The sequence below is a fragment of the Anabrus simplex genome, chromosome 2 (assembly GCF_040414725.1).
Source record: "Anabrus simplex isolate iqAnaSimp1 chromosome 2, ASM4041472v1, whole genome shotgun sequence".
Classification (NCBI taxonomy): Eukaryota; Metazoa; Arthropoda; class Insecta; order Orthoptera; family Tettigoniidae; genus Anabrus; species Anabrus simplex.
Window position 1 is genome coordinate 568,656,972 of NC_090266.1, and position 12,733 is coordinate 568,669,704.

Here is a 12,733-nt window from a genome sequence, read left to right on the forward strand (position 1 = left end):
GTTAAAACAGAGCAATAGTGTCAGCAAGTCTAGGTACAGTAAGTGTTTTCTAATGAGCATTAACATAGCAGTGTATGTTCAAAGTTATTTTGACCAGATATTTCATTTATTTCAGTTTAGATATTTCAGTCTCAATTATAACGTATGTTCGGTACAGGGTAATAAAACTCATTAACTAGTCTAATGTCACCTCCCGTGCTTAGAGTATAATCCATAGAGTTTAAGGAAGTAGTAATATGTGCCTTTCAGACGGGAACATGTCGGGCTGAGGTTGCTCGTACGTTCAACATATTAACACAACTAGAATCTGTCTGTAAAAATTGTGCACAGTGCGTGATCATGTACACAGTAATTCACGACGAGGTCGACATCAAAAGAATCGAGAGAATAGATAGACTAGCTAGAAATCAATCACTAGAGAGTCCCTGGAAAGACAGTTTGATATAACACTGACGATTTCCTTGCACAATTATGGACTAAATATCCACGTATCTACTGTAAATCGTAGGTTAAAAATTAGAATGTCTTAGCTCATCGTCCTTGCAGGAAACTCTTCAAAAGTGCATGCGACAGAAAGAAGAGACTTATCTATGCAAAAGGGTACTGTAACTGGACACAGTAAGAGTGGTCTAATGTAGAGTATTATGGAGCGATGAAATAAATTGTGTATGATGCCATTTGATGGCATTCAATATTCACTAAGATACCATCCGCGCTACTAGGTGTCTACTCTAAAATATGGAGGTGGGGACGTCATGGTCCGGGAATGCTTCTCCCCTAAGGGCGTAGGTCCATTAATGCGCAACGATGGTATAACGAAGGTTCCTGACTACAAGATTATTTTCCTGAAGCATTTGCTGCCATGTGCTAGAAAAAATACGCCAGTGCTTCTTCAGTGGTATTTTGAACCTTTTTTGGGGAGTTGTCTTTCTCTTTCATTTTTGGCAATGTTTAACATTTTATTTTCATTTTTAAAGTAACGGTAAATTAACACTTCTTTCCCAGCATTCGGCTGCAGTCACCTTCTTCATCTAAAAAATGTTTGACCAGTAATTAACATAAGACATATTTTACAAAATATCAATTGCCATGAATGTGTTCGTGTGTTCTTTCAAACCATGTTCAACGCTAATAAGAATAGCAGTCGGTGTAGCGGTCCATAGTTCCAAAGAACCTAAATTGACCTACCAGCGCTCGTGCACAGAGTATATTAACAGATTTGGACTAACATCACTTGACCCTACTGGGAATCAAACGCGGTGTCCAGAGGGCCAACGGCCACGATAATGGCCACTGAGCCATACAGTCAAATACTTTAGAACTAGTTGGTCAGCTTCATAGATATAAAGTTCATTATTAAAACCTATTGAAGTCGTATTCTTCTTAGGTATCTTACATATTGAGTGGATTGCTAACTTGTAGATTTTATCCCAAGATAACGTTAATGCTGAGAATGTGCCATCATTTACAAGTTTATGTTTCCTTTCTATCCTTCGGTGTTCTCTAAATTTTTGACCTCAAACATGGAACTCGAACTTCGTCAACTTCGTAGATTATATGGAGAACGCCTTGATTCGACCAAATCATTGCATTATGGCCTAACCGAGTGAGTTGGCCATGCTGTTACAGGTCCACAGCTTTGATCTTGCATTCGGAAGGTAGTGGGTTCGAACCCCACTGACGTCAGCCCTGCATATGTTTTCCTGACATTTCCCATTTTCGCACCAGGTAAATGCCGGGGCTGTACGTTAAATGAGGCTACGGCCAATTCCTTCCCACTCCTATCCATTCCCCATCCCATCGTCACCATCAAATGTATCTGTGTTGTGTGACGTCATGCGATTTAAAAAATAAAAATCATAGCCTAGACAACAACAAATAATCTAAAACACGAAGGATACATGCATACGGCGTCGATAATCTAAAGTAACTGAATATGTTTCATAAATTTCCATTAGTAAAATTGTAGACACTGCTACTGGAATGTTATTTAATGTAATAAGTTCAAGCCCCATATTCAGTAATTTTTCATGCATCAACTTTAAACCTGTGGTAACGTTGAGAATAGTTTTGAGAAATATTGAGCGCAAGCAAACCATAAAGAGTTTTATTCTTGAAAGTAAAATGAAGTATATAGGAAATATATTTCAAAAATTTAGAAAACCCAACAACAGATAATTCGGTAAACTTAAACAGTTCCTATCGGAAGGAAGATTCTTATCGCGAGGAAGTTCAACGTCGTGGAATGATGTACAGTGATAGCGGGTTCGATATACTGATGGGTTGGGAAGAGCTCATGAGAAAGAAAAAGTGGAATGGTGCCATTCAACGCCAGGAAGCGAACACAGATTGTTTCGGGCGGAAAGGTTAGAGTACCAGAGAGCATATCGCCAGGATTAGGGGGATTCCTATTTAAATCATTTTGCGCCGATTTTCCTACGTGACTAACAATCGTCACCTGATAGAAAAATCTTCAATATCACAACAGATGAATATACAGAGTTCTCAAAACAATTTGTTGAATGCGAAGAGTCTGATGACTGGGTGGTCGCACAAACTGACTCTTGGATCATTACATCCGATGGGGTAGATGAAAACCACTTGGACCATCACATTAACAAAGTAAAGAAACTACCCCTGAAAAAATGTGCGTGTATGTAGCATGTAGGTCAAATTTTTGGTGGATACTGGTGCCAGTGTCAGCATCATCTCTCAAGCTTTTTTTGACGAATTGAGACAATGAAACAAGTTGCCAGTAACTTCCGTGTCGATTGTAAAATTTCGAAGGGTTATAACAGAAAAATTGCTGTTTTTAAGGTACAAACGTTCTTAGATATCCAGATTGGATATACCACGTTCGCTCATTCATTTATGGTCATGTCCAAGATGCAATACAATTTGATTTTAGGGGCCGATTTCATTCGAGAAACTAATGCTGTGATTGACTTAAGTAGTAATCAAATTTAATTAATTAAAGATGAGGGATCGGAATTTGTTCAATTATATGAGGAATCGGTGGAAGGCAGAACATTTGAATATGATGAATAGGATGTCCAAGGTTCAAATCCTGTAATTTCAGTAGCGGCAAATTCTGGTGAAAGCGAGGTTAAAGAGGATTAAGGGATTCATCGTAAGGAGTTACATGACGTATTGAATGATGATGTTGATAACGATTATGAAGCCATGATAGGACTGAAAGTAGCTGAATGTCCAGGGACCGTGGATGAAAGGGAGCAACTTAGAAATATTTTGATGGAGTATATATCAGTGCTCGATTCCAGATCATGTCTGATCCCCATATTCACTTATGCTTTATCTGTTACGGATTGGACTCCATTTAAGAGGAAACCGTATCCTATAACAGGTAAATACTACATGCATGCTGCCAAAATCGAGAAGGAAATGGATGGAGAATGGGTTAATTTGCAAGCACCCCACACCATATTTCAATCCGTTTATGGGAGTTCAGAAACCGGATGGGTCACTGCGAGTGTGTCTGGACGGTCGTGGCCTTAATGAAAGCTTGACCCCAGTGCACACTCAATCTCCACCCATCAAAGATGTTATTAGACGCTTTAGAGGAAAATCACGTTTCATCAGCATAGATCCGACGTTCTCATACCACCACATCGGGCTGGAACATAAGTCAAAACTGTTTACTGGCTACATTTTTAATCAGAAAACGTATGCTTTCAATCGATTGCTCTTCGGACTTTAAAACGCCGGTGCAGGTCTCATCCGCGCCCTAGATCAATGTCTCACCGAAGAAGTTAAGTCTGTTACAACGCCTTATGTGAACGATATTTTGTTAGCTTCAGGTAGTTTTGATGAGAAAATTCAAGAATTAAGGAAACTATCGGAAAATTTAAGGAGAAAAGGCTTTAAAGTAAATTTAAGGAAGTCCCACGTTTTCAGAGTGCAGTTTTGTTCCTTGGTCTTGTTATTGATGGCGAGGGAGTTCGCCCGAATCCGATGAAACTAAAGGCCATAGATAAGATTCCGAGGCCACTCAAAATATAGAATGTCAGGCAATTTCTTGGGAAGTGCCAGTTTTTCGCGGACCATTACTCAAATTATACCGATGTTGTGGCCCCACTTCACAGCTTGCTTCATAAAAACCACAAGTGGAGGTGGAGTCCCAATGTAAAGAAGCATTCAAGAAGACCAAAGAGCTACTGCTAAACAGCCTCAAGCTATATTATCCCGATTTTGAGAAATCCTTCATTTTACAAACGGATGCGTCCACGGTGGGGACCGGGGCATTTTTACATCAGGAAAGTTCGGACCTGCTCACCGGTAGGAATTATTAATCTTTCTATAGTCGGAAACCAAGATCACATGAGATCAGGTGCAGCCTGACGGAACTGGAAATGTTGGCTATTGTTCAGGCATTGCAGCACTGGAAAAGGATGATTTATGGTTTTCATATCATAATTAAAACAGACCGCATGAAGTTGGGTCAACTAGGATACAAAAATCGAGGTACACATTTTGCGGGAAAATGATCTCGTACCTTCGAAGGACACTTCCAGCTGAGGATCCGCGATATATTGCCATCCAAAAACTCGCTGACAGCTACTTGTTTGTTGATAATACACTCGTGAAATTTGTAGGTACTGATCATGTAAAATGCCGGATTTTGGTACCACCGCTGCCACGAAAGGATTAATCTGGCACGTGCACAGAGTTATCGGTCATGGTGGGATCGATAGGGTTGTTTCGATCATTCGGGAATCCTTTACGTGGGTGAATTTACGAGAGAATATTAGGAAAATCACCATTACATGTGACACATGCCAGCGGGTTATGCTAAACCCTTGCTTAATTCAACAGGCACCTATCGCTCTCTTGCCTTCACAACAAAAGGAGCTATTCGCTATGGATATATATGGGCTCCTCGTGAAAGGACAGCGTGGCTACAAGGGTGCCTTAGTAACCATTGACGTCTCCTCCAAACTTACGAACCTGTTTCCTATGCAGAAAGCAAACTCTAAGCTTGCTTAGAGATGTATTTCCGGTGACATTATTGCAGTTATAGCCAAGCCGAAATTCCTTCTTACAGATCATGACCCCCAGTTCACTTACGCACAGTTGAAGACGGCCATTCAGAACTTCGATAAGAGGTCCCACGGTCCGTCAATATTGCTACCTTAACAGGATGAAAACTGGCCGATGAGCCACTCCAAGGAACTATAAATATCAATAGTAGTTGCGGGAAAACCAGAAATATCCAGAGTTTAAGTACTTAATATTTGATTTTGTCGATGACATATGCAACGAAATTTTGTTGGTGGCAGAGGAAAACCGGAAGATGCACGAGAGGATTGAAGTGCTATATCAGGAACAAGATTGATCGGAGAATCCGCTGTAGAAATATGGTTCATTTTAATGTCAACATTTTTCCATTCCTTTCAAATTTTGAAGAAATATTTGAAAGGTTTCCACTTTATATGTAAACATTTTGTCATTGTAGGTGAATTATGAACCCATACGTCTACCTTGCTGACATTTCAACTACAAGATGAAAACCTTGCAAAAAAACCACATGGCGCAAGAGCCCCGATATTCCACGGGCTACCAAGGGACGCTGCTCAGCCAGAAGGCCTTCAGTTTACGAGATGTCGTATGGTGATCACGACGAAACCCTCGCTGAAAATAAAAATTATTCTGAACAGGGAGATGTTTAATGCGTCCACCAAGAGATGGATGGTCTGAAAAGAAATAGTGTGTGGAAAATGTTTGTTTAAGTGCGCATCATCAGACTGAAATATTGAAAGTTTATATTTTAAGTTTTTATATAATGATGTAAAATTCATTAACTGAATGAACCAGAGAGTTTCAAGTAGATATCCGTGAGATATGGAGTAACATCATGCCAGTTTAAGCCGCTGGCGGGTTAACGCGTTGGGTGTCACCACGACGCCAGCCTAAATCTGTCGAGGTGGAGAAATGTTTTATTGTAGATTCGTTTCCGTTAGCTGATGGATCTCCAGTTTAGAGTGCTTGTCCGATCTTGCATAGCTGAGCTGCATAAGCGTTGTCAGGACCCATTGTTTAGACTAGCATGATTTGGATTTAGCACGAACGAATAATAATTCCGTTGTTTTCTATGGGCACGTCTATCACCTAGAAGAACGCCCAAGGACGACTTACTTCCTTTCGACCATTCAACCATATTCAACCTTGATTTTTTGCATGTTCTTTTTCACGGATGAAAAGGCATACACATTAATGTGGTAAACGCATTAATGGAATTTTGTAATTAGGCCTTTGGTCCCCTGATATAATTCGGCATTTGGGTATAATTGTGACCTCTTCTCTTCATTCCATTCCAGTAGTGACCATGTCATGGTCCCAAGTTCTTATGTTCGGCCTGGTTGAAATCCATATGATCATTTTTGTTATATTGAATATTTCTGCTGGCGCACTTGGTATCACCCATCAACTCAGCCAAAGGAACCGTGCAAATGAATTGTGCTTTATTTCTTATCCCGGTCGGAATGTCAAATGTGGAAGGCAGGGCTCGTAGAGGACACCTTTTCAGAAGGTCTACCACCCGGTAGAAGAGGATTGTTATTATTATTATTATTATTATTATTATTATTATTATTATTATTATTATTATTAATGATGTTATTTGATTTTAAGTACCACTAACTACTTTTACGGTTTCCAGAGACGCCGAGTTGCCGGAATTTACTAATGCGGGAGATCCTTTGCGTGCCAGTAAGTCTACCGACACGAGGATGACGTATTTGAGCACCTTCAAATACCACCGGACAGAGCAGGATCGAATCTGCCAAGTTGGGGTCAGAAAGCCAGCGCATCAACCGTCTGAGCCACTCAGCCCGGCATTCTGATTATTGTTGTTATTATTAATGACTTTGCAATACTTCTGCATCAGCTACATATTTTTAAACTGAGCCATTGCGGCTTAGTATCGTGTGATGTGACTTCGATTTCAGCTCTTTACAGGGATCGCCTTGCTCACCGTCTAAAGCTGTGAAGATCTATGTAATACGATGTAATACGCATTATCAATGACGGTGTTGGTGTCGTTGAATATATAGAGGTTAATAGCAATATGCTTTGTTTAAAGATAGAGATATATTCTCAAAGTAGGGGAATGTTCTGAAATTCTAAAAGAACGTTCGAAAAATTTAGACTAGTTTCCAAACTTGTTATTTGGATATATTTGCTCTAAGCCAGCACAATTGTTAAAGCAGGTAGCCCTTGTTCGAATCATAGTCTGGTTGAAATCCACACACAACAGAAGTTAAAGGAAAAAGTAGTTAATAATACTATACGTGATTTTCATACTACAAGCATGCATGTACCTTGATCTACGAGGGCTGTATATAAAGTAGTGGTAACGTAGTTCAGACACTCGCAGAAGGTCGGGCATAAGCAAATAGGATATGGGAGCGATCAGGTGGCGCTGTTGTCAATGTGTAGTGTGCATTCGACGGGCATCAAATTGGGAGTGTTGTTGCTGTGTGTCTTTGAATTGAAGAATAAATATTTTACCACACTAAAGCAAGTTTTCGAAAGGTGGTCAGATGTCATGGACAAAAATGGAGGCTTCCTCTGGAAAAAATGTATCAGAAGCGTGTGGCGAAAATTCATTCCACGCAGGTCGGAATGAGACTGCAGATTTAGCCCGGACAGTTCTGCCTTCCTTTCCTCAAGATCAGATTGACATTGTGAGTAGTCTTATTTCCGTAGATAATCGATGGTCTGTCCGAGAATTGTCCGTAGAGGCTTGTCTCAATCATAAAACGGCGGGGCAAATACTGACAAAATGTATTCATATGAGGAAAATTGCGTCCCGCTGGATTCCACATCAGCTCGCCGACGTACAGGAATGGTACCGGTATGCATGGGCTGGCAACCACCTGGACAGATACCGCAACGAAGGAGACATATTTCTGCAGCGTATTGTAGCCATTCATGAGAATTGGACACGAGGCTACGATCCTGAATCAAAGCGTCAATCGAATGAATGACGACACCCAGGTTCGCCACGTCCACAGAAATTTCGACAGGAACCCAGAAGGGTGAAGCTTATGCTATTGTGGCATACGACTACAAGGGTATTATTATTACGCAAGCTCTGGCTGAGGGTCAAACCGTCAACAGTGACTAATACTGACGATTTCTAGAACGACATCTGCCTCGGCATATGCGGTGCAAACGTCCACGTTTGTTGCGAGGCAGTCGCCGTACCGTGTTGCATGAAAACGCACGTTGTCATTTCACAAACAGTATCAAGATCTTATTGCAACGAGGCATTGGGGGGTCTTGGAATACCCTCCGTACTCACCAGACATGAGTCCTTGTGGCTTCGACGTGTTTTTGAAGTTGAACGAACTCCTTCCAGGCCACAGATTTCCTGAGTTGGCATCCTTACCCGGCACCGCAGGGCGTTCCGTCGCTGTCATCAACTGGGAATGCCTTGCTTACGATCTCAACGCCTTTCCGATATTATAAAAATAGCAATAGACTTTGCGGATGTCTGCATTGAAGGAATGTAATGCAACTGTGTTTGTTGGTTCATTAATTATTGTGTTCTATCAATATTGCCACTACTTTATATTCAGCCCTCGTATGTTAGCGGTATGCACGCTGAGTTGGTACTTTCATAGAGTGTGCTAAGCCTGCTGGTGGGAATCTAAATGATTATGCTACAAACAGGGCAATGATGTTAAGTTAAATTGCGATAAACCATTGATGATAAACTGTAGTAATAGAAATGGACACAAATATAAACATCTTGGCTCTCGTTTATGTGGATATGTATACTGCAACCAGATCGACAATACGTCTTACTGAAGAGATTCAATATCACTGCCGTGATTTTAGTGGAATATATTGCTCAGCGTACATCATTACATATTTCATCGACAAAATACCAGGAGATTAAAGTACCGCCAACACAGTGGAAGTAACCAAGTATTATACATGACTACATTATACTCACATTATCACATTTCTCCGTGTCAAACGTGATGGACGTCTCGATACTGGCAAATATTACTTTCTTTGGAAACTACAGTAATGGTGGTGGCTTCGTTCAAGTATAACATTTATGTGAAACAAAACTCCTTTCCTGACTCTGCCGGGGCTCAATTCGAATACAGCATGTTAGTACAAATGGATCATTATCAGTATTACTCTGGACGCACAGTATTGAAATCTCAGAGGAAAATATACATTGAGATGTCTCACCTATAGGTTGAATGAGGCAGAAATTGCCATCCAGAACGTTCCAACGGGTCACATGGAATTGCCCTACAAAGGAAGGGTTAAATATCGGGTGCCGGTAAGGCAGGTTCTCAAATAATTAAAATGTCAGAAATGAAACGAATCTTATTGTACGTAACCAAAATGAGGGTGACGTGACGGTTAGAATGAATAATATACTTATACATTCAAATACGACGGTCGATATTATCTAGAATTGTATGTGCGTCACCGATACATTCCTGTTAAGTGAAATTAATTTTGTCTAGTATTCATGTCAGAAATATTGAAATAGAAATGTGCATTTTAGCTAAATACAATTAATCGACGAGCGACTATACTAATCGGTATTCGTGATTCTTTAGAATATAAAAGTTTAGTGATGCAATGAATACTCGGGGATTGAAACATAATGCTGTTCCATACATTTTTATAATTGTATAGCTCGCCCCTCTGATATAGTTCTTCAAACATATACCAAGATACTTTAATTCAGACCCTGGTTGTCATAACCTTCCCAGCTGAGATTTAGTAGACTTAACGTTGAAGATATACTGAACAATAATAATGTTATTTACTTTACGTCACACAAACTACTCTTTTACGGTTTTCAGAGACGCTGAGGAGCCAGAATTTTGTCCCGCAGGAGTTATTTTACGTGCCAGTAAATCTACCGACATGAGGTTGATTTATTTGAGCACCTACAAATACCACCGGACTGATCCGGGAACGAACCTGCCAAGTTGCGATCAGAAGGCCAGCGCCTCAACCGTCTTAGCCACTCAGCCAGCCATATATGGAACAAATCCAATTGGTAGACGTATGTAGTTTATTGAATGTTGGAACCCCGCTGACGAATGCGTAATTTAAATGTACATACTGTAAATGTAGTTGAGGATATGTGAATTAGCACTAGCTCTTTACACAGATTTAACGATGTCAAATTCCTCTTCATTTAATTTCAAAGGCACCTACGATAAACTTCCAATAATTATCGTTCCCGGGTATTTGTGGATCGCAAACGTGAAAGAAGGTTCCGGGAAGAAAGCGTATAACTGCAATGTCAATAATAGGATTTAAAATTTAAAGTGAAGGTTATATTTTCAGAACTTCACACATGACAAGATTTTATGGCAATATTGCTGGTACAAGTTGCAATCATTGAACAATATTTCAAAACTCCAAGATTCAGAATCTTAACACCTTGGGCCTTAAGCCCCTAACTTTACATTTCCTGAGCTACAAGCTCAAAATTACAAAGAGCACAAATTTTACTCAAGGGCAGAAAACCCCCTAATTTATGGAGCACTTGCTCCCATAATACAATATCTAGCCTTCCAGAGACACTCGTTACAATCACAAAATAGAAAAAGAGCTAACAGGCTCTCAGTTTTCCAAGCCTACTCAAGGCAACATTGCATGAAAATATAAGAATCTCTGGCCTTACAAGGCAATCTTTACAAATAGAAATCACATTACACAGAGGTAGCTAGTACCCAACCTACCGAGCCTTAGTGAAAAAGAACAGGTTAAATAAACGGCCCGATTAAAATTTGAATGGAGTCGAAGACTGCGCTCCAAAAAACAAAATTTTAAAACTTATAGGGCGATGGGCCGACGAAACAGGGGCTATTCCCAAACTACTGAGGTAGCACGAATAGAAATAACTTTAATACATTGCAGAAACAAACGTGAAGTTTGAAGATTTTATGAAGTTATCGCATTAGCCGGCAGAAGGTTACATATTTGGAAAAGAAGGTGACATGCTTAACGATTTCGGACCTTTCCCTCGGGATAAACTGCGGAGCTAGCAAGAAGTAAATATGTTAAGTGATCTTTACCTTATAGAAGTTCTAGCAACTGACGAAGAGGCCTCCCGCCTCCTGCTTGACACACACTCTCTCAGGAAGATGACCATGAATTGGCCAAAAGACGTGAAAATCCGCAGTATACACACACTCAGGGAAAGTTCGAGACCATTCAAGATTAAACTAGCCACACCCTCTTACTTTTATTGGCCACTTTAAAAGTTGCACTCAAAATCGAAGTAGAAGAAGAAGAAGAAAACTGTGATTGGTTGAAGGTTTAGTACAGAAATTGGGGATTGGCTAGATTCAAAACTGGTGGAAATAAAAAGGAAATATTGCCAACCCAAAAAGAAATGAGCATCAATCAGGAAAACTTATGAATACAAAACTTCTTTGAATTATAAGTTCTTGTACCTAGCACCAGGGTGCATGATCATACATTTTTGGTAGTGTCATCTATGAGACAATGTCCAAACTTCCTGATGAATGGAAAACAAAACAAGTAGAAATTCACACAGTTCAAGAAACTTCACAATAACAAAATTATATCAGATTTTAGTGGTGATATCTTCAGTGTAAAGTTCTAAGTAGGTGTAGTTTCAATTTCACTGTTTCACCAGTAGAGGAGTTCCTATAGGCGCTAGATTTAAATGCGTGGCGTTGGGGTGTACCTCCCGGTACACTTATAATTTAATTTTGATTCTCCATTTCCCAAAACATTGGATCTTGAGAATGGTGTAAATGCAGGACCGTCTGTGTGAGGTTGTCTCGCAAGATAACTTTTCTCCTTCCGTACGTCAACTTTTCTGACTCTGGTTAATGGGTCATTCTTTGCTACTACTCCTGCCGCTGTCTTAAAGTACCTGGAAGATTGCACGGGAAGATGACTTTGATGATCCAGATAATCCAGAATATGGACCAGGGATGCGCTAGGCAACTTTAAATCAATATTCCGAAAGTATGATTTATGTATTCATTTAGTTTTCTCAGAATGTGTATTGTGTTTGATGAATAAACGGATATTTTTTATGCCTCTAACTCAAATAGTTTCGAAGTTATTGAATATAACACTTCAAGAAAAAATCAATTACTTTTAGCATTAAAGTGAAAAAATGTTTCTTCTATATGTAAGGTTAGATGAAGTTGTAAACGCGTCAGTATATACAGAAAACATTTCTTTTGAACCACAAAAGGTGTCATCATTCTAATCTTTATCGTTTTTTTAGAAAATATTTTTAAAAGTGGACAATTTGACATTGCCAGTACCATCTCCCCTTAACATGACCAAACTTTCAGTATAAAGCTCTCAGGATTTATTGACATTGACCGATATGGAATATCCTAATATGACAATATGAACCCTGTCACTGCGTACCATTCGGTGATTTTATAAACCACTAAATGCTAGGTGATAGACACTGTTGTTTGCCAATTAAAGGACCACGTCAACAATGTACTCGCTTTGCTGCTGTTTCGCAGAGGTACAGGAGACGAAAATAGCACCAGAGAAAGTAAGCGGCGTTTTAAACATCTATGGAGGAGTGCTAAACAACAATTATCCCTCCTTGCCACTTAGGCCTTCTATTGTCTGTCACCAAACGTATCATTGCACAATGGATTGTTGGGCCCGATTATTCCAATAAATTAACCACAACCCTAATTTTGTGGACTTGAAATCATGT